The 24,392-nt window shown below is 43.3% G+C and overlaps 52 non-coding genes across 52 annotated transcripts; all 52 read left to right on the forward strand.

The window, feature by feature from the left end:
- Nucleotides 1-4,948: 4,948 nt before the first annotated feature.
- Nucleotides 4,949-5,019, forward strand: TRNAE-CUC. Its single transcript has one exon. It is a non-coding gene; the product is annotated as a tRNA-Glu (tRNA).
- Nucleotides 5,020-6,263: 1,244 nt separating this feature from the next.
- Nucleotides 6,264-6,334, forward strand: TRNAG-CCC. Its single transcript has one exon. It is a non-coding gene; the product is annotated as a tRNA-Gly (tRNA).
- Nucleotides 6,335-6,739: 405 nt separating this feature from the next.
- TRNAG-CCC lies at nt 6,740-6,810 on the forward strand. The gene has a single exon. It is a non-coding gene; the product is annotated as a tRNA-Gly (tRNA).
- Nucleotides 6,811-7,215: 405 nt separating this feature from the next.
- On the forward strand, nt 7,216-7,286 carry TRNAG-CCC. Its single transcript has one exon. It is a non-coding gene; the product is annotated as a tRNA-Gly (tRNA).
- A 150-nt stretch (nt 7,287-7,436) lies between these two features.
- Nucleotides 7,437-7,507, forward strand: TRNAG-CCC. Its single transcript has one exon. It is a non-coding gene; the product is annotated as a tRNA-Gly (tRNA).
- A 388-nt stretch (nt 7,508-7,895) lies between these two features.
- On the forward strand, nt 7,896-7,966 carry TRNAG-ACC. The gene has a single exon. It is a non-coding gene; the product is annotated as a tRNA-Gly (tRNA).
- A 94-nt stretch (nt 7,967-8,060) lies between these two features.
- TRNAG-CCC lies at nt 8,061-8,131 on the forward strand. Its single transcript has one exon. It is a non-coding gene; the product is annotated as a tRNA-Gly (tRNA).
- Nucleotides 8,132-9,467: 1,336 nt separating this feature from the next.
- Nucleotides 9,468-9,538, forward strand: TRNAG-CCC. The gene has a single exon. It is a non-coding gene; the product is annotated as a tRNA-Gly (tRNA).
- An 844-nt stretch (nt 9,539-10,382) lies between these two features.
- On the forward strand, nt 10,383-10,453 carry TRNAG-CCC. The gene has a single exon. It is a non-coding gene; the product is annotated as a tRNA-Gly (tRNA).
- Nucleotides 10,454-11,336: 883 nt separating this feature from the next.
- Nucleotides 11,337-11,407, forward strand: TRNAG-CCC. Its single transcript has one exon. It is a non-coding gene; the product is annotated as a tRNA-Gly (tRNA).
- Nucleotides 11,408-12,599: 1,192 nt separating this feature from the next.
- TRNAG-CCC lies at nt 12,600-12,670 on the forward strand. Its single transcript has one exon. It is a non-coding gene; the product is annotated as a tRNA-Gly (tRNA).
- Nucleotides 12,671-12,837: 167 nt separating this feature from the next.
- TRNAG-CCC lies at nt 12,838-12,908 on the forward strand. The gene has a single exon. It is a non-coding gene; the product is annotated as a tRNA-Gly (tRNA).
- A 168-nt stretch (nt 12,909-13,076) lies between these two features.
- On the forward strand, nt 13,077-13,147 carry TRNAG-CCC. The gene has a single exon. It is a non-coding gene; the product is annotated as a tRNA-Gly (tRNA).
- A 167-nt stretch (nt 13,148-13,314) lies between these two features.
- Nucleotides 13,315-13,385, forward strand: TRNAG-CCC. Its single transcript has one exon. It is a non-coding gene; the product is annotated as a tRNA-Gly (tRNA).
- A 167-nt stretch (nt 13,386-13,552) lies between these two features.
- TRNAG-CCC lies at nt 13,553-13,623 on the forward strand. The gene has a single exon. It is a non-coding gene; the product is annotated as a tRNA-Gly (tRNA).
- Nucleotides 13,624-13,790: 167 nt separating this feature from the next.
- On the forward strand, nt 13,791-13,861 carry TRNAG-CCC. The gene has a single exon. It is a non-coding gene; the product is annotated as a tRNA-Gly (tRNA).
- A 159-nt stretch (nt 13,862-14,020) lies between these two features.
- Nucleotides 14,021-14,091, forward strand: TRNAG-CCC. The gene has a single exon. It is a non-coding gene; the product is annotated as a tRNA-Gly (tRNA).
- A 168-nt stretch (nt 14,092-14,259) lies between these two features.
- On the forward strand, nt 14,260-14,330 carry TRNAG-CCC. The gene has a single exon. It is a non-coding gene; the product is annotated as a tRNA-Gly (tRNA).
- A 167-nt stretch (nt 14,331-14,497) lies between these two features.
- Nucleotides 14,498-14,568, forward strand: TRNAG-CCC. The gene has a single exon. It is a non-coding gene; the product is annotated as a tRNA-Gly (tRNA).
- A 168-nt stretch (nt 14,569-14,736) lies between these two features.
- Nucleotides 14,737-14,807, forward strand: TRNAG-CCC. Its single transcript has one exon. It is a non-coding gene; the product is annotated as a tRNA-Gly (tRNA).
- A 167-nt stretch (nt 14,808-14,974) lies between these two features.
- TRNAG-CCC lies at nt 14,975-15,045 on the forward strand. Its single transcript has one exon. It is a non-coding gene; the product is annotated as a tRNA-Gly (tRNA).
- Nucleotides 15,046-15,212: 167 nt separating this feature from the next.
- TRNAG-CCC lies at nt 15,213-15,283 on the forward strand. The gene has a single exon. It is a non-coding gene; the product is annotated as a tRNA-Gly (tRNA).
- Nucleotides 15,284-15,450: 167 nt separating this feature from the next.
- Nucleotides 15,451-15,521, forward strand: TRNAG-CCC. The gene has a single exon. It is a non-coding gene; the product is annotated as a tRNA-Gly (tRNA).
- A 168-nt stretch (nt 15,522-15,689) lies between these two features.
- TRNAG-CCC lies at nt 15,690-15,760 on the forward strand. The gene has a single exon. It is a non-coding gene; the product is annotated as a tRNA-Gly (tRNA).
- Nucleotides 15,761-15,919: 159 nt separating this feature from the next.
- Nucleotides 15,920-15,990, forward strand: TRNAG-CCC. Its single transcript has one exon. It is a non-coding gene; the product is annotated as a tRNA-Gly (tRNA).
- Nucleotides 15,991-16,157: 167 nt separating this feature from the next.
- Nucleotides 16,158-16,228, forward strand: TRNAG-CCC. The gene has a single exon. It is a non-coding gene; the product is annotated as a tRNA-Gly (tRNA).
- Nucleotides 16,229-16,396: 168 nt separating this feature from the next.
- TRNAG-CCC lies at nt 16,397-16,467 on the forward strand. Its single transcript has one exon. It is a non-coding gene; the product is annotated as a tRNA-Gly (tRNA).
- Nucleotides 16,468-16,626: 159 nt separating this feature from the next.
- Nucleotides 16,627-16,697, forward strand: TRNAG-CCC. Its single transcript has one exon. It is a non-coding gene; the product is annotated as a tRNA-Gly (tRNA).
- A 168-nt stretch (nt 16,698-16,865) lies between these two features.
- On the forward strand, nt 16,866-16,936 carry TRNAG-CCC. Its single transcript has one exon. It is a non-coding gene; the product is annotated as a tRNA-Gly (tRNA).
- A 167-nt stretch (nt 16,937-17,103) lies between these two features.
- TRNAG-CCC lies at nt 17,104-17,174 on the forward strand. Its single transcript has one exon. It is a non-coding gene; the product is annotated as a tRNA-Gly (tRNA).
- Nucleotides 17,175-17,341: 167 nt separating this feature from the next.
- On the forward strand, nt 17,342-17,412 carry TRNAG-CCC. Its single transcript has one exon. It is a non-coding gene; the product is annotated as a tRNA-Gly (tRNA).
- A 170-nt stretch (nt 17,413-17,582) lies between these two features.
- On the forward strand, nt 17,583-17,653 carry TRNAG-CCC. Its single transcript has one exon. It is a non-coding gene; the product is annotated as a tRNA-Gly (tRNA).
- A 167-nt stretch (nt 17,654-17,820) lies between these two features.
- On the forward strand, nt 17,821-17,891 carry TRNAG-CCC. The gene has a single exon. It is a non-coding gene; the product is annotated as a tRNA-Gly (tRNA).
- A 168-nt stretch (nt 17,892-18,059) lies between these two features.
- On the forward strand, nt 18,060-18,130 carry TRNAG-CCC. Its single transcript has one exon. It is a non-coding gene; the product is annotated as a tRNA-Gly (tRNA).
- Nucleotides 18,131-18,942: 812 nt separating this feature from the next.
- Nucleotides 18,943-19,013, forward strand: TRNAG-CCC. Its single transcript has one exon. It is a non-coding gene; the product is annotated as a tRNA-Gly (tRNA).
- Nucleotides 19,014-19,687: 674 nt separating this feature from the next.
- TRNAG-CCC lies at nt 19,688-19,759 on the forward strand. The gene has a single exon. It is a non-coding gene; the product is annotated as a tRNA-Gly (tRNA).
- A 170-nt stretch (nt 19,760-19,929) lies between these two features.
- TRNAG-CCC lies at nt 19,930-20,000 on the forward strand. Its single transcript has one exon. It is a non-coding gene; the product is annotated as a tRNA-Gly (tRNA).
- A 168-nt stretch (nt 20,001-20,168) lies between these two features.
- On the forward strand, nt 20,169-20,239 carry TRNAG-CCC. Its single transcript has one exon. It is a non-coding gene; the product is annotated as a tRNA-Gly (tRNA).
- A 167-nt stretch (nt 20,240-20,406) lies between these two features.
- Nucleotides 20,407-20,477, forward strand: TRNAG-CCC. Its single transcript has one exon. It is a non-coding gene; the product is annotated as a tRNA-Gly (tRNA).
- A 168-nt stretch (nt 20,478-20,645) lies between these two features.
- On the forward strand, nt 20,646-20,716 carry TRNAG-CCC. The gene has a single exon. It is a non-coding gene; the product is annotated as a tRNA-Gly (tRNA).
- Nucleotides 20,717-20,886: 170 nt separating this feature from the next.
- Nucleotides 20,887-20,957, forward strand: TRNAG-CCC. Its single transcript has one exon. It is a non-coding gene; the product is annotated as a tRNA-Gly (tRNA).
- A 168-nt stretch (nt 20,958-21,125) lies between these two features.
- On the forward strand, nt 21,126-21,196 carry TRNAG-CCC. Its single transcript has one exon. It is a non-coding gene; the product is annotated as a tRNA-Gly (tRNA).
- Nucleotides 21,197-21,363: 167 nt separating this feature from the next.
- TRNAG-CCC lies at nt 21,364-21,434 on the forward strand. The gene has a single exon. It is a non-coding gene; the product is annotated as a tRNA-Gly (tRNA).
- A 168-nt stretch (nt 21,435-21,602) lies between these two features.
- TRNAG-CCC lies at nt 21,603-21,673 on the forward strand. The gene has a single exon. It is a non-coding gene; the product is annotated as a tRNA-Gly (tRNA).
- A 167-nt stretch (nt 21,674-21,840) lies between these two features.
- On the forward strand, nt 21,841-21,911 carry TRNAG-CCC. Its single transcript has one exon. It is a non-coding gene; the product is annotated as a tRNA-Gly (tRNA).
- Nucleotides 21,912-22,079: 168 nt separating this feature from the next.
- TRNAG-CCC lies at nt 22,080-22,150 on the forward strand. Its single transcript has one exon. It is a non-coding gene; the product is annotated as a tRNA-Gly (tRNA).
- Nucleotides 22,151-22,317: 167 nt separating this feature from the next.
- On the forward strand, nt 22,318-22,388 carry TRNAG-CCC. The gene has a single exon. It is a non-coding gene; the product is annotated as a tRNA-Gly (tRNA).
- Nucleotides 22,389-22,556: 168 nt separating this feature from the next.
- Nucleotides 22,557-22,627, forward strand: TRNAG-CCC. The gene has a single exon. It is a non-coding gene; the product is annotated as a tRNA-Gly (tRNA).
- A 170-nt stretch (nt 22,628-22,797) lies between these two features.
- Nucleotides 22,798-22,868, forward strand: TRNAG-CCC. The gene has a single exon. It is a non-coding gene; the product is annotated as a tRNA-Gly (tRNA).
- A 168-nt stretch (nt 22,869-23,036) lies between these two features.
- Nucleotides 23,037-23,107, forward strand: TRNAG-CCC. The gene has a single exon. It is a non-coding gene; the product is annotated as a tRNA-Gly (tRNA).
- A 167-nt stretch (nt 23,108-23,274) lies between these two features.
- Nucleotides 23,275-23,345, forward strand: TRNAG-CCC. Its single transcript has one exon. It is a non-coding gene; the product is annotated as a tRNA-Gly (tRNA).
- Nucleotides 23,346-23,744: 399 nt separating this feature from the next.
- On the forward strand, nt 23,745-23,815 carry TRNAG-CCC. Its single transcript has one exon. It is a non-coding gene; the product is annotated as a tRNA-Gly (tRNA).
- Nucleotides 23,816-24,392: the final 577 nt, after the last annotated feature.

A 24,392-nucleotide genomic window follows, 5' to 3' on the forward strand; every position in this document is an offset into this window, starting at 1 on the left:
ACGGCCCATCTACTAATTTCTCTAGCGGCCTGTACATCTCATATACCAACGATCAAGAGTACTCATTCTCTCTAACTTAGCACACAGCGCGTTGGTCAGGAACTCTATGAGAATTAGTAGACTACCATACTCATATAAATAAGTCATGGCTCAACAACTAATAAACATATCCTAGAGTCATAACCTTTCCATTAATATGCATAACATACTCACATTTAATGCATGTTTTCATACATTTATTATGTTCAACACATAGAACATTCTAGTAATCATTTATAACATGCTTACATCACAAGCAAGCAGTCACAATATACAATAAACATTCAATATCATCAAAGCTCATTTAAAAATACTAAGCTCTTAATCAGGTAAACAACATTCTCACATGTCGTAAACAAGTTAAGAACTAGTTCAAAGATCAATTTGCTACTTACCTGGTTTTGAATCCCTTTTTCTCTTGAATGTACGTTTCATAGGATATGTCAACATAATTTCCTCCAATTAGATCTATCTTTCACAATTTTCAAGGTAAGTATAGGTCAAACTAGATAGAACAGGTCAAAACGAATCGAACGGGACAAATCGGAAGTTGAAATGAGGTCTCACGCGCCCTCACACTCTCGGCGTGTTTATCCCACACGCCAGAAAAATGCCCAGTCGCGGCTCCCTACACTTCCTCCATGTAGTGTGTCACAACCATACTATGAAGAGAGTAGGTTGTGACCCTCACGCCATGAAAAGCAAAGTGGCGTCCCTCAAGAGACGCCCATTTGGCCACATACGGGCCAATATATAAGAGTGCCATGATGCGATCGAGGAGGACGATGCATCATCCAACACACCACCACGCAAAGTGGGCATTGAAGACAAGTTAAGACATAAGCAAGACAGAGACATCAGAATAGACATGAAGGACAAAGATAGGCTTGTTGAAGGGCCGGGTAGGGCCCTAGGCCTTAACCTCAAAAGTTGGGGTTTCTGAAGGAATTTGGGCATGCAGTTCGGGAGTTAAGTCTGTTCATACGAAATATGAATGCTCGCCAAGTTTGGTGTCAATCGAACACCGGACGGACAATGCACGACACCGTATGATCGTTCACCAAAATCATGTCTACGCCTGGAAGAATGAAAATGGCTCAAAATGTACTATAGGGGGTACCATGGTGTCAACTCTCCACCACCCCTGGGCCCTATGGCCTAAGTGAGCTACTCTGTGGCACATACGTGTGTCACAGTGTGGGCGAGCATGCCGAGACAAGTGTCTTGGGCAACTTCCATTGAAATGGGTTTTTGAAGGATAGTACCGGATGACACGGGTATGCCGGTATTGCGCCCTAGCCCGCGTGTTGGAGGTTGCTACATACACCCGCTATGTGGTACGGTATTCGTAAATGACTCGACATGGGTACGGGAGAGCCTATGCCTCGACAGAACCCAGATGGATGGATTTTTGGGAAGTCCCAATGAAATGAACGACACGCAGGCCCATTCTCGATGGCATGACCGAGCGAGTTATGATGGCCAACGACATCCCGAGACTCGAGATGGAATCAAGACATATGGACCCTGTCGATGGGGATCGAGATGGCAAGATGAGATGTGACGTTGCACTAAGAGACCTTGTCCTGAGCAGAGCCAAGTCAGGGCGTAGAGGCAAGTCGGATGTGTCGTAGACGATTGAACATGCACGCGCAGGCGGTGTGTGTGGTTGAACAAGCTTGGATTCAGCACAAGCGATGTTCGATTGGTGAAGACAAACCTCGCCTAAATATATATGGGTCCGACGAAGCCACAAAGCCGGGGCCAAAAATATATATGGGGCTTAATTCCCCTCAAGGCTAGTCGTGACTGTGTCAAGATCACGATGCTGCACGGTCAAAAAAATGTGGGACCATGACAGTTGGTATTAGAGCCACACTTTGTGTGTCTAGTCAGGCAAGACAGTAAAGAAAAATGAACCCAAGAGTTGATCGAAGACCTTGCAAGTGTGTATAGAGTGCCAAAGTGGGCAGGATAGTTGCCGGTCAGAATTATAATAAGTTGGGGGTTGAAGCCAAGAGCTTGTAGTTCCGAAGTATTCAAGACAGATGAAACAGAAAGTGCACCATGACGGTGACTTCCAAAGAACCATTCACATTGGAGGAATAGTGTCAGTGGTTGCAAACAGAGAAGCCGAGAGTCGAGAAACGACAAGCATCGGCCAAGTGCGAAAGCTGAATACAACGTAAGTCCTTATAGGGGGACGACCTTGCTGCAAAGAGGCAACCAAGTTCGAGCGGGGGAGAGCAGTATCAATAAGTATTTCACCCCGTAAAAGTGCTCCAAGCGGGAGAGAGCAGCATCAATAAGTCTCTCACCCCGTAAAGGAGCTCTAACATACAAGCACACGTGTATTCCTTGAGCCACCACCTTGTGCCTAAGGTGGATGACTCAACAAGAGATGTCAAGACTATATCCGCTCGAGAAGTGAGCATCAAGCTGGAAGTTCAAGTACAACAATGGCCACACGAAGGTGGCAAAGTACGAAACACATTGAGGCCAAATTGGCCACAATAGGGCAAAGTGCCCCTTTCAAGTTCATAGTCGTCTGGTGAGTGTCCACATAGAGAGTCAGCCTCACCCACAGCTACGGCAAATACTGAATAGCCACGTCTATGTTGCGAGTCTCGGTAGCCAAGTCCAAGATGGGCGAACAATAGAAATAGATCTGAAGGGGGATAGCCGTAGATAGTAGTACAAAGCCAAAATTGAGGGAAGTTCACCCAACAACTGACCAAGTCAAGAGTAAGAACGTGGTGCCACATGACAAAAGAGAAGTCAGAAGCATCCACTCAAACTTATCCCCAAGTTGGTGGAAATGTCAACAAGCTGAGCATTATGACAAAAGATAGTCAGGTGCTCAACAATTTTATACTTTTTTGAAACACAGGCAATTCCAGCGAGTCGAGTCGTCAACAGTCAAAGAGTTCGGATCGTCATTGGGACGATGCCGAGATTGAGTGGGGGAGAATTTCACAATCAGTGGGGCGAATTCGCCTCGAGAAAGTCATCGAGAACGATGACTAAATTAAGTGGGGGAGAATGTCACAATCTGCAATATGATTGTGACCCGAGTAAGCCATCGACGACGATGACTAAGTTAAGTGGGGTAGAATGTCACAACCATTCTATGAAGAGAGTAGGTTGTGACTCTCACGCCATGACAAGAAATGTGGCGTCCCTCAAGTGACGCCCATCTGGTCACATACAGGCCAATATAGAAGAGTGTCATGATGCGATCAAGGAAGACGATGCATCATCCAACACACCACCACGCAAAGTGGGCATTGAAGACAAGTTGAGACATAAGCAAGACAGAGACATCAGAATAGACATGAAGAACAATGATAGGCTTGTTGAAGGGCCGGGTAGGGCCCCGAACCTTAACCTCAACAGTCAGAGTTTTGAAAGGAATTTGGGCATGTGGTTCGGGAGTTAAGTCCATCCATATGAAATATGAACGCTTGCCAAGTTTGGTGTCAATCGGATACCGGACGAATAATGCACGACACTGTATGACCATTCACCAAAATCATGTCTACGCCTAGAAGAATGAAAACGGCTCAAAATGTACTATAGGTGGTATCATAGTACCCTCCCACGGTACTGACCGGGAATCGATTCCCCGGATGCGCATGTCCATTTTGTTTACTCGAAAATATTGTTCTCGACAGTGCTTAAGGTCAGCCTAGGATTCTTATTTTAAAAAATTCTTGGTAGGCTTTTCATTTGTATGTCGAAAGGTACTTAACCCCTTGGTTACATAGGGCTTTCATTAAATGGGCTAAAATTCTAACAAGGGAGCAAATCTAGTGTAGTGGTAACATAGTACCCTCCTACGGTACTGATCGGGGTTCAATTCCCCAGATGTGCATGTCCATTTTGTTTACTCGAAAATGTTATTCTTGATAACCTTTTCATTTGTATGTCGAAAGGCACTTAACCCCTCCATTACAAAGGGCTTTCATTACATGGGCTAAGATTCTTACAAGGGAGCGCATTTAGTACCCTCCCACAGTAGGATTCGATTCCCCAAATGCGCATGTCCTCCATTTTGTTTACTCGAAATAATTGTTCTCGACATTTAAGGTCAGCCTAGGATTCTCAATTTAAAAGATTCTTGGCAACCTTTTCATTTGTATGGAGGAAGACACTTAACCCCTCAGTTACATAGGGCTTTCATTACATGTCCTATGATTTGACAAGGGAGCGCATTCAGTGTAGTGGTATCATAGTACCATCCGACAGTACTCACACTACTGACTGGGGTTCGATTCCCCAGATGTGCATGTCCATTCTATTTAATTGAAAATATTATTCTCAACCGTGTTTAAGTCGGCCTATGATTCTCATTTTAAAAGATTCTTGGTAACCTTTTCATTTGTATATCGAAAGGCAATTAACCCCTCGGTTAGATAGGATTTTCATTACATGAGATATGATTCTTACAAGTGAATGCATCTAGTATAGTGGTATCATAGTTCCCTCCCATGATACTGACCGGGGTTTGATTCCCCAGATGTGCATATCTATTTTGTTTACTCGAAAATATTGTTTGTTCTCAACAGTGTTTAAGTTGGCCTAGGGTTCTCCTATTAAAAGATACTTAGTAACCTTTTCATTTGTATGTTGAAAGGCACTTAACCTCTCGGTTACATGGGGCTTTCACTACATGGGCTAAGATTTTAACAAGGGAGCACATAGTGTAGTGGTAATACCCTCATGGTACTCACCGGGGTTTCATTCCCTGGATGCGCATGTCCATTTTGTTTACTCAAAAATATTGCCAGCCTATTTTCTAACTTTAAAAGATTCTTGGTATGTAGCCTTTTCATTTATATGTCGAAAGGCACTTAAACCCTCGGTTACATAAGACTTTCATTACATGAGCTATGATTCTTATAAGGGAGCGCATCTAGTGTAGTGGTATCATAGTACCCTCTCACGGGATTGACCGAGGTTCGATTCCTTGGATGCACATAACCATTTTGTTTACTCGAAAATATTGTTCGTTCTCAACAGTGTTTAAGTCGGCCTAGGGTTCTCCTTCTAAAAGATAGGGCTAGGATTTGAACAAGTTGAACATCTAGTGTATAGTGTAGTGTATAGTGTAGTGTATAGTGTAGTGTAGTGTAGTGTATAGTGTAGTGTATAGTGTAGTGTATAGTGTAGTGTAGTGTAGTGTAGTGTAGTGTAGTGTAGTGTAGTGTAGTGTAGTGTAGTGTAGTGTAGTGTAGTGTAGTGTAGTGTAGTGTAGTGTAGTGTAGTGTAGTGTAGTGTAGTGTAGTGTAGTGTAGTGTAGTGTAGTGTAGTGTAGTGTAGTGTAGTGTAGTGTAGTGTAGTGTAGTGTAGTGTAGTGTAGTGTAGTGTAGTGTAGTGTAGTGTAGTGGGGTTTGATTCTCCGGATGCGCATGTCCATTTTGTTGGTATGTAGTGGTGGTATCACAGTACCCTCACGGTACTGACCGGGGTTTGCGGTACTGACCGGGGTTTGATTCCCCAGATGTGCATGTCCATATTGTTAACTCAAAAATATTGCTCTCGATAGTGTTTAAGGTTCAGCCTATTTTCTAATTTTAAAAGATTCTTGGTATGTAGCCTTTTCATTTGTATGTCGAAAGGCACTTAAACCCTCGGCTACATAAGGCTTTCATTACATGGGCTAAGATACTTGCAAGGGAGCGCATCTAGTGTAGTGGTATCATAGTACCCTCCCACGGTACTGACCGGGGTTAAATTTGCAAGGGAGCGCATCTAGTGTAGTGGTATCATAGTACCCTCCCACGGTACTGACCGGGGTTAAATTTCCCGGATGCACATTCCCATTTTGTTTACTCGAAAATATTGTTCTCGACAGTATTTAAAGTTAGCCTAGGATTCCCATTTTAAAAGATTCTAGGTAACCTTTTCATTTGTAAGTCGAAAAGACCTTAACCCCTCGATTACATAGGGCTTTCATTACATGGGCTAAGATACTTGCAAGGGAGCGCATCTAGTGTAGTGGTATCATAGTACCTTCAGACGGTACTGACCGGAGTTCGAATCCCCCGATGCGCATGACCGTTTTGTTTACTAGAAAATATTGTTCTCGACAGTGTTTAAAGTTAGCCTAGGATTCCCATTTTAAAAGATTCTTGGTAGCCTTTTCATTTGTAAGTCGAAAGGACCTTAACCCCTCGGTTACATAGGGCTTTCATTACATGGGCTAAGATACTTGCAAGGGAGTGCATCTAGTGTAGTGGTATCATAGTACCCTCCCACGGTACTGACCGGGGTTAAATTCCCCGGATGCACATTCCCATTTTGTTTACTCGAAAATATTGTTCTCGACAGTATTTAAAGTTAGCCTAGGATTCCCATTTTAAAAGATTCTAGGTAACCTTTTCATTTGTAAGTCGAAAAGACCTTAACCCCTCGATTACATAGGGCTTTCATTACATGGGCTAAGATACTTGCAAGGGAGCGCATCTAGTGTAGTGGTATCATAGTACCTTCAGACGGTACTGACCGGAGTTCGAATCCCCCGATGCGCATGACCGTTTTGTTTACTAGAAAATATTGTTCTCGACAGTGTTTAAAGTTAGCCTAGGATTCCCATTTTAAAAGATTCTTGGTAGCCTTTTCATTTGTAAGTCGAAAGGACCTTAACCCCTCGGTTACATAGGGCTTTCATTACATGGGCTAAGATACTTGCAAGGGAGTGCATCTAGTGTAGTGGTATCATAGTACCCTCCCACGGTACTGACCGGGGTTAAATTCCCCGGATGCACATTCCCATTTTGTTTACTCGAAAATATTGTTCTCGACAGTATTTAAAGTTAGCCTAGGATTCCCATTTTAAAAGATTCTAGGTAACCTTTTCATTTGTAAGTCGAAAAGACCTTAACCCCTCGATTACATAGGGCTTTCATTACATGGGCTAAGATACTTGCAAGGGAGCGCATCTAGTGTAGTGGTATCATAGTACCTTCAGACGGTACTGACCGGAGTTCGAATCCCCCGATGCGCATGACCGTTTTGTTTACTAGAAAATATTGTTCTCGACAGTGTTTAAAGTTAGCCTAGGATTCCCATTTTATAAGATTCTTGGTAGCCTTTTCATTTGTAAGTCGAAAAGACCTTAACCCCTCGGTTACATAGGGCTTTCATAACATGGGCTAAGATACTTGCAAGGGAGTGCATCTAGTGTAGTGGTATCATAGTACCCTCCCATGGTACTGATCGGGGTTCGATTCCCCGGATGCGCATGACCATTTTGTTTACTTGAAAGGACCTTAACCCCTCGGTTACATAGGGCTTTCATTACATGGGCTAAGATACTTGCAAGGGAGCGCATCTAGTGTAGTGGTATAATAGTATCCTCCCACGGTACTGACCGGGGTTCGATTCCCCAGGGAGCGCATCTAGTGTAGTGGTATAATAGTATCCTCCCACGGTACTGACCGGGGTTCGATTCCCCGGATGCGCATGACCATTTTGTTTACTAGAAAATATTATTCTCGACAGTGTTTAAAGTTAGCCTAGGATTCCCATTTTTAAAGATTCTTGGTAGCCTTTTCATTTGTAAATCGAAAAGACCTTAACCCCTCGGTTTCATAGGGTGTTCATTACAGAGGCTAACAAACTTGCAAGGGAGCGCATCTAGTGTAGTGGTATCATAGTACCCTCCCACGGTACTGACCGGGGTTTGATTCCCCCAGTACGCATGACCATTTTGTTTACTCCAATATATTGTTCTCGACAGTGTTTAAAATTTTAAAAGATTCTTGCTAGCCTTTCCATTTGCAAGTCGACAAAACCTGAACCCGTCGGTTACATTGGGCTTTCATTACATGGGCTAAGATACTTGCAAGGGAGCGCATCTAGTGTAGTTGTATCATAGTACCCTACCACGGTACTGACTGGGGTTCGATTCCCCGGATGCGCATGACCATTTTGTTTACTCAAAAATATTGTTCTCGGACCTTAACCCCTCGGTTACATAGGGCTTTCATTACATGGGCTAAGATACTTGCAAAGGAGTGCATCTAGTGTAGTGGTATCATAGTAACCTCCCATGATACTGACCGGGGTTCGATTCCCCGGATGCGCATGACCATTTTGTTTACTTGAAAATATTGTTCTCGACAGTGTTTAAAGTTAGCCTAGGATTCCCATTTTAAAAGATTCTTGGTAGCCTTTTCATTTGTAAGTCGAAAGGACCTTAACCCCTCGGTTACATAGGGCTTTCATTACATGGGCTAAGATACTTGCAAGGGAGTGCATCTAGTGTAGTGGTATCATAGTACCCTCCCACGGTACTGACCGGGGTTCGATTCCGCGGATGCGGATGACAATTTTGTTTACTAGAAAATATTGTTCTTGACAGTGTTTAAGGTTAGGATTCCCATTTTAAAAGATTCTTGGTAGCCTTTTCATTTGTAAGTCGAAAAGACCTTAACCCCTCGGTTACATAGGGCTTTCACTACATGGGCTAAGATACTTTCAAAGGAGCGCATCTAGTGTAGTGGTATCATAGTACCCTCCCACGGTACTGACCGGGGTTCGATTCCCCGTTAAAAAAACAGTGTTTAAAGTTAGCCTAGGATTCCCATTTTAAAAGATTCTTGGTAGCCTTTTCATTTGTAAGTCGAAAGGACCTTAACCCCTCGGTTACATAGGGCTTTCATTACATGGGCTAAGATACTTGCAAGGGAGCGCACTCGGTTACATAGGGCTTTCATTACATGGGCTAAGATACTTGCAAGGGAGCGCATCTAGTGTAGTGGTATCATAGTACCCTCCCATGGTACTGATCAGGATTCGATTCCCCGGATGCGCATGACCATTATTTTGTTTACTCGAAAATATTGTTCTTGACAGTGTTTAAGGTTAGGATTCCCATTTTAAAAGATTCTTGGTAGCCTTTTCATTTGTAAGTCGAAAAGACCTTAACCCCTCGTTACATAGGGCTTTCACTACATGGGCTAAGATACTTTCAAAGGAGCGCATCTAGTGTAGTGGTATCATAGTACCCTCCCACGGTACTGACCGGGGTTCGATTCCCCGTTAAAAAAACAGTGTTTAAAGTTAGCCTAGGATTCCCATTTTAAAAGATTCTTGGTAGCCTTTTCATTTGTAAGTCGAAAAGACCTTAACCCCTCGGTTACATAGGGCTTTCATTACATGGGCTAAGATATTTGCAAGGGAGCGCATATAGTGTAGTGGTATCATAGTATCCTCCCACGGTACTAACCGAGGTTCGAATCCCCGGATGCGCATGACGATTTAGTTTACTCAAAAATATTGTTCTCGACAGTGTTTAAGGTTTAGCCTCGGATTCCCATTATAAAAGATTCTAGGTAGCCTTTTCATTTGTAAGTCGAAAATACCTTAACCCCTCGGTTACATAGGGCTTTCATTACATTGGCTAAGATACTTGCAAGGGAGCGCATCTAGTGTAGTGGTATCATAGTACCCTCCCACGGTACTGACCGGGGTTCGATTCCCCGGATGCGCATGACCATTTTGTTTACTCGAAAATATTGTTCTCGACAGTGTTTAAAGTTAGCCTAGGATTCCCATTTTAAAAGATTCTTGGTAGCCTTTTCATTTGTAAGTCGAAAGGACCTTAAGCCCTCGGTTACATAGGGCTTTCATTACATGGGCTAAGATACTTGCAAGGGAGCGCATCTAGTGTAGTGGTATCATAGTACCCTCCCATGGTACTGATCAGGATTCGATTCCCCGGATGCGCATGACCATTATTTTGTTTACTCGAAAATATTGTTCTTGACAGTGTTTAAGGTTAGGATTCCCATTTTAAAAGATTCTTGGTAGCCTTTTCATTTGTAAGTCGAAAAGACCTTAACCCCTCGTTACATAGGGCTTTCACTACATGGGCTAAGATACTTTCAAAGGAGCGCATCTAGTGTAGTGGTATCATAGTACCCTCCCACGGTACTGACCGGGGTTCGATTCCCCGTTAAAAAAACAGTGTTTAAAGTTAGCCTAGGATTCCCATTTTAAAAGATTCTTGGTAGCCTTTTCATTTGTAAGTCGAAAGGACCTTAATCCCTCGGTTACATAGGGCTTTCATTACATGGGCTAAGATACTTGCAAGGGAGTGAATCTAGTATAGTGGTATCATAGTACCCTCCCACGGTACTGACCGGAGTTCGATTCCCCCGATGCGCATGACCGTTTTGTTTACTTGAAAATATTGTTCACGACAGTGTTTAAAGTTAGCCTAGGATTCCCATTTTATAAGATTCTTGGTAGCCTTTTCATTGGTAAGTCGAAAAGACCTTGACCCCTCGGTTACATAGGGCTTTCATAACATGGGCTAAGATACTTGCAAGGGAGCGCATCTAGTGTAGTGGTATCATAGTATCCTCCCACGGTACTGACCGGGGTTCGATTCCCCGGATGCGCATGACCATTTTGTGTACTCGAAAATATTGTTCTCGACAGTGTTTAAAGTTAGCCTAGGATTCCCATTTTAAAAGATTCTTGGTAGCCTTTTCATTTGTAAATCGAAAAGACCTTAACCCCTCGGTTACATAAGGCTTTCATTACATGGGCTAAGATACTTGTAGCAAGGGAGTGCATCTAGTGTTACATAGGGCTTTCATTACATGGGCTAAGATGCAGCAAGGGAGTGCATCTAGTGTTGTTGTATCATACTACCCTCCCAGTGTAGTTGTATCATAGTACCCTCCCTGTGTAGTTGTATCATAGTACCCTCCCACGGTACTGACCGGGGTTCAATTCCCAGGATGCATCTAGTGTAGTTGTATCATAGTACCCTCCCACGATACTGACCGGGGTTCAATTCCCAGGATGCATCTAGTGTAGTTGTATCATAGTACCCTCCCACGATACTGACCGGGGTTCAATTCCCAGGATGCGCATGACCATTTTGTTTACTCGAAAATATTGTTCTCGAAAGTGTTTAAGGTTAGCCTCGGATTCCCATTTTAAAAGATTCTTTGTAGCCTTTTCATTTGTAAGTCGAAAATACCTTAACCCCTCGGTTACATAGGGCTTTAATTACATGGGCTAAGATATTTGCAAGGGAGCGCATCTAGTGTAGTGGTATCATTGTACCCTTCCACAGTACTGACCGAGGTTCTATTCCCCGGATGCGCATGACCATTTTGTTTACTCGAAAATATTGTTCTCGAAAGTGTTTAAGGTTAGCCTCGGATTCCCATTTGAATAGATTCTTGGTAGCGTTTTCATTTGTAAGTCGAAAAGACCTTAACCCCTCGGTTACATAGGGCTTTCATTACATGGGCTAAGATACTTGCAAGGGAGTGCATCTAGTGTAGTGGTATCATATTACCCTCCCACGGTACTGACCGGGGTTCGATTCCCCGGATGCGCATGACCATTTTGTTTACTCGAAAGTGTTTAAGGTTAGCCTGGGATTCCCATTTTAAAAGATTCTTGGTAGCCTTTTCATTTGTAAGTCGAAAAGACCTTAACCCCTCGGTTACATAGGGTGTTCATTACATAGGCTAAGAAACTTGCAGAGGAGAGCATCTAGTGTAGTGGTGTCATATTACCCTCCCACGATAATGACCGGGGTTCGATACCACGGATGCGCATGACCATTTTATTTACTCAAAAATATTGTTCTCGACAGTGTTTAAGGTTAGCCTCGGATTCCCACCTTTTCATTTGTAAGTGGAAAACCTCGGTTACATAGGGCTTTCATTACATGGGCTAAGATACTTGCAAGGGAGCGCATCTAGTGTAGTGATATCATAGTACCCTCCCACGATACTGACCGGGGTTCGATTCCCCGAATGCGCATGTCCATTTTGTTTACTCAAAAATATTGTTCTCGACTGTGTTTAAGGTTAGCCTCGGATTCCCACCTTTTCATTTGTAAGTGGAAAACCTCGGTTACATAGGGCTTTTATTACGTGGGCTAAGATACTTTGCAAGGGAGCGCATCTAATGTAGTGGTATCATAGTGTACCCTCTCACGGTACTGACTGGGGTTCGATTTTCCCACGTTAGCTTCGGATTCCCATTTTAAAAAATTCTTGGTAGCCTTTTCATTTGTAAATCGAAAAGACCTCAACCCTTCAGTTACATAGGGCTTTCATTACATGGGCTAAGATACTTGCAAGGGAGCGCATATAGTGTAGTGGTATCATAGTACCCTCCCATGGTACTCATCGGGGTTCGATTCCCTGGATGCGCATGACCATTTTATTTACTCGAAAATATTGTTCTTGACAGTATTTAAGATTATTGGTAGCCTTTTCATTTGTAAGTTGAAAAGACCGTAACACCTTGGTTACATGCGCATCTAGTGTAGTGGTATGCGCATCTAGTGTAGTGGTATCGTCGTAGTACCCTCCCACGGTACTGACCGGGGTTCGATTCCCCGGATTCGCATGACCATTTTGTTTACTCAAAAATATTGTTCTCGGCAGTGTTTAAGGTTAGCCTCGGATTCCCATTTTAAAATATTCTTGGTAGCCTTTTCATTTGTAAGTCGAAAATACCTTAACCCCTCGGTTACATAGGGCTTTCATTACATGGGCTAAGATACTTGCAAAGGAGCGCATCTAGTGTAGTGGTATCATAGTACCCTCCCACGGTATTGACCGGGGTTCGATTCCCCGGATGCGCATGACCATTTTGTTTACTTGAAAATATTGTTCTCGACAGTGTTTAAAGTTAGCCTAGGATTCCCATTTTAAAAGATTCTTGGTAGCCTTTTCATTTGTAAGTCGAAAGGACCTTAACCCCTCGGTTACATAGGGCTTTCATTACATGGGCTAAGATACTTGCAAGGGAGCGCATCTAGTGTAGTGGTATCATAGTACCCTCCCACGGTACTAACCGAGGTTCGAATCCCCGGATGCGCATGACGATTTAGTTTACTCAAAAATATTGTTCTCGACAGTGTTTAAGGTTTAGCCTCGGATTCCCATTATAAAAGATTCTAGGTAGCCTTTTCATTTGTAAGTCGAAAATACCTTAACCCCTCGGTTACATAGGGCTTTCATTACATGGGCTAAGATACTTGCAAGGGAGCGCATCTAGTGTAGTGGTATCATAGTACCCTCCCACGGTACTGACCGGGGTTCGATTCCCCGGATGCGCATGACCATTTTGTTTACTCGAAAATATTGTTCTCGACAGTGTTTAAGGTTAGCCTCGGATTCCCATTTTAAAAGATTCTTGGTAGCCTTTTCATTTGTAAGTCGAAAAGACCTTAACCCCTCGGTTACATAGGGCTTTCATTACATGGGCTAAGATACTTGCAAGGGAGCGCATCTAGTGTAGTGGTATCATAGTACCCTCCCACGGTACTGACCGGGGTTCGATTCCCCGGATGCGCATGACCATTTTGTTTACTCGAAAATATTGTTCTCGACAGTGTTTAAGGTTAGCCTCGGATTCCCATTTTAGAAGATTCTTGGTAGCCTTTTCATTTGTAAGTCGAAAAGACCTTAACCCCTCGGTTACATAGGGCTTTCATTACATGGGCTAAGATACTTGCAAGGGAGCGCATATAGTGTAGTGGTATCATAGTACCCTCCCACGGTACTGACCGGGGTTCGATTCCCCGGATGCGCATGACCATTTTGTTTACTCGAAAATATTGTTCTCGACAGTGTTTAAGGTTAGCCTCGGATTCCCATTTTAGAAGATTCTTGGTAGCCTTTTCATTTGTAAGTCGAAAAGACCTTAACCCCTCGGTTACATAGGGCTTTCATTACATTGGCTAAGATACTTGCAAGGGAGCGCATCTAGTGTAGTGGTATCATAGTACCCTCCCACGGTACTGACCGGGGTTCGATTCCCCGGATGCGCATGACCATTTTGTTTACTCGAAAATATTGTTCTCGACAGTGTTTAAGGTTAGCCTCGGTTTAGAAGATTCTTGGTAGCCTTTTCATTTGTAAGTCGAAAAGACCTTAACCCCTCGGTTACATAGGGCTTTCATTACATGGGCTAAGATACTTGCAAGGGAGCGCATCTAGTGTAGTGGTATCATAGTACCCTCCCACGGTACTAACCGAGGTTCGATTCCCCGGATGCGCATGACGATTTAGTTTACTCAAAAATATTGTTCTCGACAGTGTTTAAGGTTTAGCCTCGGATTCCCATTATAAAAGATTCTAGGTAGCCTTTTCATTTGTAAGTCGAAAATACCTTAACCCCTCGGTTACATAGGGCTTTCATTACATTGGCTAAGATACTTGCAAGGGAGCGCATCTAGTGTAGTGGTATCATAGTACCCTCCCACGGTACTGACCGGGGTTCGATTCCCCGGATGCGCATGACCATTTTGTTTACTCGAAAATATTGTTCTCGACAGTGTTTAAGGTTAGCCTCGGATTCCCATTTTAGAAGATTCTTGGTAGCCTTTTCATTTGTAAGTCGAAAAGACCTTAACCCCTCGGTTACATAGGGCTTTCATTACATGGGCTAAGATACTTGCTAGGGAGCGCATCTAGTGTAGTGGTATCATAGTACCCTCCCACGGTACTAACCGAGGTTCGATTCCCCGGATGCGCATGACGATTTAGTTTACTCAAAAATATTGTTCTCGACAGTGTTTAAGGTTTAGCCTCGGATTCCCATTATAAAAGATTCTAGGTAGCCTTTTCATTTGTAAGTCGAAAATACCTTAACCCCTCGGTTACATAGGGCTTTCATTACATTGGCTAAGATACTTGCAAGGGAGCGCATCTAGTGTAGTGGTATCATAGTACCCTCCCACGGTACTGACCGGGGTTCGATTCCCCGGATGCGCATGACCATTTTGTTTACTCGAAAATATTGTTCTCGACAGTGTTTAAGGTTAGCCTCGGATTCCCATTTTAGAAGATTCTTGGTAGCCTTTTCATTTGTAAGTCGAAAAGACCTTAACCCCTCGGTTACATAGGGCTTTCATTACATTGGCTAAGATACTTGCAAGGGAGCGCATCTAGTGTAGTGGTATCATAGTACCCTCCCACGGTACTGACCGGGGTTCGATTCCCCGGATGCGCATGACCATTTTGTTTACTCGAAAATATTGTTCTCGACAGTGTTTAAGGTTAGCCTCGGATTCCCATTTTAGAAGATTCTTGGTAGCCTTTTCATTTGTAAGTCGAAAAGACCTTAACCCCTCGGTTACATAGGGCTTTCATTACATTGGCTAAGATACTTGCAAGGGAGCGCATCTAGTGTAGTGGTATCATAGTACCCTCCCACGGTACTGACCGGGGTTCGATTCCCCGGATGCGCATGACCATTTTGTTTACTCGAAAATATTGTTCTCGACAGTGTTTAAGGTTAGCCTCGGATTCCCATTTTAGAAGATTCTTGGTAGCCTTTTCATTTGTAAGTCGAAAAGACCTTAACCCCTCGGTTACATAGGGCTTTCATTACATGGGCTAAGATACTTGCAAGGGAGCGCATCTAGTGTAGTGGTATCATAGTACCCTCCCACGGTACTAACCGAGGTTCGATTCCCCGGATGCGCATGACGATTTAGTTTACTCAAAAATATTGTTCTCGACAGTGTTTAAGGTTTAGCCTCGGATTCCCATTATAAAAGATTCTAGGTAGCCTTTTCATTTGTAAGTCGAAAATACCTTAACCCCTCGGTTACATAGGGCTTTCATTACATTGGCTAAGATACTTGCAAGGGAGCGCATCTAGTGTAGTGGTATCATAGTACCCTCCCACGGTACTGACCGGGGTTCGATTCCCCGGATGCGCATGACCATTTTGTTTACTCGAAAATATTGTTCTCGACAGTGTTTAAGGTTAGCCTCGGTTTAGAAGATTCTTGGTAGCCTTTTCATTTGTAAGTCGAAAAGACCTTAACCCCTCGGTTACATAGGGCTTTCATTACATTGGCTAAGATACTTGCAAGGGAGCGCATCTAGTGTAGTGGTATCATAGTACCCTCCCACGGTACTGACCGGGGTTCGATTCCCCGGATGCGCATGACCATTTTGTTTACTCGAAAATATTGTTCTCGACAGTGTTTAAGGTTAGCCTCGGATTCCCATTTTAGAAGATTCTTGGTAGCCTTTTCATTTGTAAGTCGAAAAGACCTTAACCCCTCGGTTACATAGGGCTTTCATTACATGGGCTAAGATACTTGCAAGGGAGCGCATCTAGTGTAGTGGTATCATAGTACCCTCCCACGGTACTAACCGAGGTTCGATTCCCCGGATGCGCATGACGATTTAGTTTACTCAAAAATATTGTTCTCGACAGTGTTTAAGGTTTAGCCTCGGATTCCCATTATAAAAGATTCTAGGTAGCCTTTTCATTTGTAAGTCGAAAATACCTTAACCCCTCGGTTACATAGGGCTTTCATTACATTGGCTAAGATACTTGCAAGGGAGCGCATCTAGTGTAGTGGTATCATAGTACCCTCCCACGGTACTGACCGGGGTTCGATTCCCCGGATGCGCATGACCATTTTGTTTACTCGAAAATATTGTTCTCGACAGTGTTTAAGGTTAGCCTCGGTTTAGAAGATTCTTGGTAGCCTTTTCATTTGTAAGTCGAAAAGACCTTAACCCCTCGGTTACATAGGGCTTTCATTACATGGGCTAAGATACTTGCAAGGGAGCGCATCTAGTGTAGTGGTATCATAGTACCCTCCCACGGTACTAACCGAGGTTCGATTCCCCGGATGCGCATGACGATTTAGTTTACTCAAAAATATTGTTCTCGACAGTGTTTAAGGTTTAGCCTCGGATTCCCATTATAAAAGATTCTAGGTAGCCTTTTCATTTGTAAGTCGAAAATACCTTAACCCCTCGGTTACATAGGGCTTTCATTACATTGGCTAAGATACTTGCAAGGGAGCGCATCTAGTGTAGTGGTATCATAGTACCCTCCCACGGTACTGACCGGGGTTCGATTCCCCGGATGCGCATGACCATTTTGTTTACTCGAAAATATTGTTCTCGACAGTGTTTAAGGTTAGCCTCGGATTCCCATTTTAGAAGATTCTTGGTAGCCTTTTCATTTGTAAGTCGAAAAGACCTTAACCCCTCGGTTACATAGGGCTTTCATTACATTGGCTAAGATACTTGCAAGGGAGCGCATCTAGTGTAGTGGTATCATAGTACCCTCCCACGGTACTGACCGGGGTTCGATTCCCCGGATGCGCATGACCATTTTGTTTACTCGAAAATATTGTTCTCGACAGTGTTTAAGGTTAGCCTCGGATTCCCATTTTAGAAGATTCTTGGTAGCCTTTTCATTTGTAAGTCGAAAAGACCTTAACCCCTCGGTTACATAGGGCTTTCATTACATGGGCTAAGATACTTGCAAGGGAGCGCATCTAGTGTAGTGGTATCATAGTACCCTCCCACGGTACTGACCGGGGTTCGATTCCCCGGATGCGCATGACCATTTTGTAATTTACTCGAAAATATTGTTCTCGACAGTGTTTAAGGTTAGCCTCGGATTCCAATTTTAGAAGATTCTTGGTAGCCTTTTCATTTGTAAGTCGAAAAGACCTTAACCCCTCGGTTACATAGGGCTTTCATTACATGGGCTAAGATACTTGCAAGGGAGCGCATCTAGTGTAGTGGTATCATAGTACCCTCCCACGGTACTGACCGGGGTTCGATTCCCCGGATGCGCATGACCATTTTGTTTACTCGAAAATATTGTTCTCGACAGTGTTTAAGGTTAGCCTCGGATTCCCATTTTAGAAGATTCTTGGTAGCCTTTTCATTTGTAAGTCGAAAAGACCTTAACCCCTCGGTTACATAGGGCTTTCATTACATGGGCTAAGATACTTGCTAGGGAGCGCATCTAGTGTAGTGGTATCATAGTACCCTCCCACGGTACTAACCGAGGTTCGATTCCCCGGATGCGCATGACGATTTAGTTTACTCAAAAATATTGTTCTCGACAGTGTTTAAGGTTTAGCCTCGGATTCCCATTATAAAAGATTCTAGGTAGCCTTTTCATTTGTAAGTCGAAAATACCTTAACCCCTCGGTTACATAGGGCTTTCATTACATTGGCTAAGATACTTGCAAGGGAGCGCATCTAGTGTAGTGGTATCATAGTACCCTCCCACGGTACTGACCGGGGTTCGATTCCCCGGATGCGCATGACCATTTTGTTTACTCGAAAATATTGTTCTCGACAGTGTTTAAGGTTAGCCTCGGATTCCCATTTTAGAAGATTCTTGGTAGCCTTTTCATTTTGTAAGTCGAAAGGACCTTAACCCCTCGGTTACATAGGGCTTTCATTACATGGGCTAAGATACATGCAAGGGTGCTTATCTAGTGTAGTGGTATCATAGTACCCTCCCACGGTACTGATCGGGGTTCGATTCCCCAGATGCGCATGACCATTTTGTAAGTTACTCGAAAATATTGTTGTTTAAGGTTAGCCTCGGATTCCAAATTTAGAAGATTCTTGGTAGCCTTTTCATTTGTAAGTCGAAAAGACCTTAACCCCTCGGTTACATAGGGCTTTCAATAAATGGGCTAAGATACTTGCAAGGGAGCGCAACTAGTGTGGTGGTATCATAGTACCCTCCCACGGTTTTGATTGAGGTTCGATTCCCCGTATGCGCATGACCATTTTATTAAATCGAAAATATTGTTCTGGACGGTGTTTAAAGTTAGCCTAGGATTCCCATTTTAAAAGATTCTTTGTAGCCTTTTCATTTGTCAATCGAAAAGACCTTAACCCCTCGGTTTCATGGGGTGTTCATTACATGGGCTAAGAAACTTGAAAGGGACTGTATCTAGTGTAGTGGTATCATAATACCCTACCACGGTATTGACCGGGGTTCGATTCCCCGGATGCGCATGACCAGTTTTTGTTTACTTGAAAATATTTTCTTCGCTAGTGTTTAAAGTTAGCCGGGGTTACATAGGGCTTTCATTACATGGGCTAAGATACTTGAAAGGGAGCGTATCTAGTGTAGTGGTATCATAATACCCTCCCACGGTATTGACCGGGGTTCGATTCCCCGGATGCGCATGACCGGTTTTTGTTTACTTGAAAATATTGTCTTCGCCAGTGTTTAAAGTTAGCCTGTCGAAAAGACCTTTAACCCCTCGGTTACATAGGGCTTTCATTACATGGGCTAAGATACTTGAAAGGGAGCGCATCTAGTGTAGTGGTATATCATAGTAACCCTCCCACAATACTGACCGGGGTTTGATTCCCCGGATGCCCATGACCATTTTGTTTACTCGAAAATATTGTTGTCGACAATGTTTAAAGTTAGCCTAAGATTCCCATGTTAAAAGATTCTTTGTAGCCTTTTCATTTGTAAGTCGAACAATGTTTAAAGTTAGCCTAGGATTCCCATGTTGAAAGATTCTTTGTAGCCTTTTCATTTGTAAGTCGAAAAGACCTTAACCCCTCAGTTACATAGGGCTTTCATTACATGCGATAAGATACTTGCAAGATAGCGCATCTAGTGTAGTGGTATCATAGTACTCTCCCACGGTACTAACCGGGGTCCAATTCCCTGGACGCACATGAACATTTTGTTCACTCGAAAATATTGTTCTCGACAGTCTTTAAGGTTAGCCTCGGATTCCCATTTTAAAAGATTCTTGGTAGCCTTTTCATTTCTAAGTCGAAAAGACCTTAACCCATCGGTTACATAGGGCTTTCATTACATGGGCTAAGATACTTGCAAGGGAGCGCATCTAGTGTAGTGGTATCATAGTACCCTCCCACGGTACTGACCCGGGGTTCGATTCCCCGGATGCGCATGACCATTTTGTAATTTACTCGAAAATATTGTTCTCGACAGTGTTTAAGGTTAGCCTCGGATTCCCATTTTAGAAGATTCTTGGTAGCCTTTTCATTTGTAAGTCGAAAAGACCTTAACCCCTCGGTTACATAGGGCTTTCATTACATGGGCTAAGATACTTGCTAGGGAGCGCATCTAGTGTAGTGGTATCATAGTACCCTCCCACGGTACTAACCGAGGTTCGATTCCCCGGATGCGCATGACGATTTAGTTTACTCAAAAATATTGTTCTCGACAGTGTTTAAGGTTTAGCCTCGGATTCCCATTATAAAAGATTCTAGGTAGCCTTTTCATTTGTAAGTCGAAAATACCTTAACCCCTCGGTTACATAGGGCTTTCATTACATTGGCTAAGATACTTGCAAGGGAGCGCATCTAGTGTAGTGGTATCATAGTACCCTCCCACGGTACTGACCGGGGTTCGATTCCCCGGATGCGCATGACCATTTTGTTTACTCGAAAATATTGTTCTCGACAGTGTTTAAGGTTAGCCTCGGATTCCCATTTTAGAAGATTCTTGGTAGCCTTTTCATTTGTAAGTCGAAAAGACCTTAACCCCTCGGTTACATAGGGCTTTCATTACATGGGCTAAGATACTTGCAAGGGAGCGCATCTAGTGTAGTGGTATCATAGTACCCTCCCACGGTACTAACCGAGGTTCGATTCCCCGGATGCGCATGACGATTTAGTTTACTCAAAAATATTGTTCTCGACAGTGTTTAAGGTTTAGCCTCGGATTCCCATTATAAAAGATTCTAGGTAGCCTTTTCATTTGTAAGTCGAAAATACCTTAACCCCTCGGTTACATAGGGCTTTCATTACATTGGCTAAGATACTTGCAAGGGAGCGCATCTAGTGTAGTGGTATCATAGTACCCTCCCACGGTACTGACCGGGGTTCGATTCCCCGGATGCGCATGACCATTTTGTAATTTACTCGAAAATATTGTTCTCGACAGTGTTTAAGGTTAGCCTCGGATTCCCATTTTAGAAGATTCTTGGTAGCCTTTTCATTTGTAAGTCGAAAAGACCTTAACCCCTCGGTTACATAGGGCTTTCATTACATGGGCTAAGATACTTGCAAGGGAGCGCATCTAGTGTAGTGGTATCATAGTACCCTCCCACGGTACTAACCGAGGTTCGATTCCCCGGATGCGCATGACGATTTAGTTTACTCAAAAATATTGTTCTCGACAGTGTTTAAGGTTTAGCCTCGGATTCCCATTATAAAAGATTCTAGGTAGCCTTTTCATTTGTAAGTCGAAAATACCTTAACCCCTCGGTTACATAGGGCTTTCATTACATTGGCTAAGATACTTGCAAGGGAGCGCATCTAGTGTAGTGGTATCATAGTACCCTCCCACGGTACTGACCGGGGTTCGATTCCCCGGATGCGCATGACCATTTAGTTTACTCGAAAATATTGTTCTCGACAGTGTTTAAGGTTAGCCTCGGATTCCCATTTTAGAAGATTCTTGGTAGCCTTTTCATTTGTAAGTCGAAAAGACCTTAACCCCTCGGTTACATAGGGCTTTCATTACATGGGCTAAGATACTTGCAAGGGAGCGCATCTAGTGTAGTGGTATCATAGTACCCTCCCACGGTACTAACCGAGGTTCGATTCCCCGGATGCGCATGACGATTTAGTTTACTCAAAAATATTGTTCTCGACAGTGTTTAAGGTTTAGCCTCGGATTCCCATTATAAAAGATTCTAGGTAGCCTTTTCATTTGTAAGTCGAAAATACCTTAACCCCTCGGTTACATAGGGCTTTCATTACATTGGCTAAGATACTTGCAAGGGAGCGCATCTAGTGTAGTGGTATCATAGTACCCTCCCACGGTACTGACCGGGGTTCGATTCCCCGGATGCGCATGACCATTTTGTTTACTCGAAAATATTGTTCTTGACAGTGTTTAAGGTTAGCCTCGGATTCCCATTTTAGAAGATTCTTGGTAGCCTTTTCATTTGTAAGTCGAAAAGACCTTAACCCCTCGGTTACATAGGGCTTTCATTACATGGGCTAAGATATTTGCAAGGGAGCGCATCTAGTGTAGTGGTATCATAGTACCCTCCCACGGTACTAACCGAGGTTCGATTCCCCGGATGCGCATGACGATTTAGTTTACTCAAAAATATTGTTCTCGACAGTGTTTAAGGTTTAGCCTCGGATTCCCATTATAAAAGATTCTAGGTAGCCTTTTCATTTGTAAGTCGAAAATACCTTAACCCCTCGGTTACATAGGGCTTTCATTACATTGGCTAAGATACTTGCAAGGGAGCGCATCTAGTGTAGTGGTATCATAGTACCCTCCCACGGTACTGACCGGGGTTCGATTCCCCGGATGCGCATGACCATTTTGTTTACTCGAAAATATTGTTCTCGACAGTGTTTAAGGTTAGCCTCGGATTCCCATTTTAGAAGATTCTTGGTAGCCTTTTCATTTGTAAGTCGAAAAGACCTTAACCCCTCGGTTACATAGGGCTTTCATTACATGGGCTAAGATATTTGCAAGGGAGCGCATCTAGTGTAGTGGTATCATAGTACCCTCCCACGGTACTAACCGAGGTTCGATTCCCCGGATGCGCATGACGATTTAGTTTACTCAAAAATATTGTTCTCGACAGTGTTTAAGGTTTAGCCTCGGATTCCCATTATAAAAGATTCTAGGTAGCCTTTTCATTTGTAAGTCGAAAATACCTTAACCCCTCGGTTACATAGGGCTTTCATTACATTGGCTAAGATACTTGCAAGGGAGCGCATCTAGTGTAGTGGTATCATAGTACCCTCCCACGGTACTGACCGGGGTTCGATTCCCCGGATGCGCATGACCATTTTGTAATTTACTCGAAAATATTGTTCTCGACAGTGTTTAAGGTTAGCCTCGGATTCCCATTTTAGAAGATTCTTGGTAGCCTTTTCATTTGTAAGTCGAAAAGACCTTAACCCCTCGGTTACATAGGGCTTTCATTACATGGGCTAAGATATTTGCAAGGGAGCGCATCTAGTGTAGTGGTATCATAGTACCCTCCCACGGTACTAACCGAGGTTCGATTCCCCGGATGCGCATGACGATTTAGTTTACTCAAAAATATTGTTCTCGACAGTGTTTAAGGTTTAGCCTCGGATTCCCATTATAAAAGATTCTAGGTAGCCTTTTCATTTGTAAGTCGAAAATACCTTAACCCCTCGGTTACATAGGGCTTTCATTACATTGGCTAAGATACTTGCAAGGGAGCGCATCTAGTGTAGTGGTATCATAGTACCCTCCCACGGTACTGACCGGGGTTCGATTCCCAGGATGTGCATGACCATTTTGTTTACTCGAAAATATTGTTCTCGACAGTGTTTAAGGTTAGCCTCGGATTCCCATTTTAGAAGATTCTTGGTAGCCTTTTCATTTGTAAGTCGAAAAGACCTTAACCCCTCGGTTACATAGGGCTTTCAGTACATGGGCTAAGATACTTGCAAGGGTGCTTATCTAGTGTAGTGGTATCATAGTACCCTCCCACGGTACTGACCGGGGTTCGATTCCCCAGATGCGCATGACCATTTTGTAATTTACTCGAAAATATTGTTGTTTAAGGTTAGCCTCGGATTCCCAATTTAGAAGATTCTTGGTAGCCTTTTCATTTGTAATTCGAAAAGACCTTAACCCCTCGGTTACATAGGGCTTTCAATAAATGGGCTAAGATACTTGCAAGGGAGCGCAACTAGTGTGGTGGTATCATAGTACCCTCCCACGGTTTTGATTGAGGTTCGATTCCCCGTATGCGCATGACCATTTTATTAAATCGAAAATATTGTTCTGGACGGTGTTTAAAGTTAGCCTAGGATTCCCATTTTAAAAGATTCTTTGTAGCCTTTTCATTTGTCAATCGAAAAGACCTTAACCCCTCGGTTACATGGGGTGTTCATTACATGGGCTAAGAAACTTGCAAGGGAGCGCATCTAGTGTAGTGGTATCATAATACCCTCCCACGGTATTGACCGGGGTTCGATTCCCCGGATGCGCATGACCAGTTTTTGTTTACTTGAAAATATTTTCTTCGCCAGTCGAAAAGACCTTTAACCCCTCGGTTACATAGGGCTTTCATTACATGGGCTAAGATACTTGAAAGGGAGCGCATCTAGTGTAGTGGTATCATAATACCCTCCCACGGTATTGACCGGGGTTCGATTCNCTTTCATTACATGGGCTAAGATACTTGCATGGGAGTGCATCTAGTGTAGTGGTATCATACTACCCTCCCACGGTACTGACCGGGGTTCGATTCCCCAGATGCGCATGACCATTTTGTTTACTCGAAAATATTGTTGTCGACAATGTTTAAAGTTAGCCTAGGATTCCCATGTTAAAAGATTCTTGGTAGCCTTTTCATTTGTAAGTCGAAAAGACCTTAACCCCTCGGTTACATAGGGCTTTCATTACATGGGCTAAGATACTTGCTAGGGAGCGCATCTAGTGTAGTGGTATCATAGTACCCTCCCACGGTACTGACCCGGGGTTTAATTCCCCGGATGCACATGACCATTTTGTAATTTACTCGAAAATATTGTTCTCGACAGTGTTTAAGGTTAGCCTCGGATTCC

This window comes from Cucurbita moschata, unplaced genomic scaffold (assembly GCF_002738365.1).
Source record: "Cucurbita moschata cultivar Rifu unplaced genomic scaffold, Cmos_1.0 Cmo_Scf00026, whole genome shotgun sequence".
Classification (NCBI taxonomy): Eukaryota; Viridiplantae; Streptophyta; class Magnoliopsida; order Cucurbitales; family Cucurbitaceae; genus Cucurbita; species Cucurbita moschata.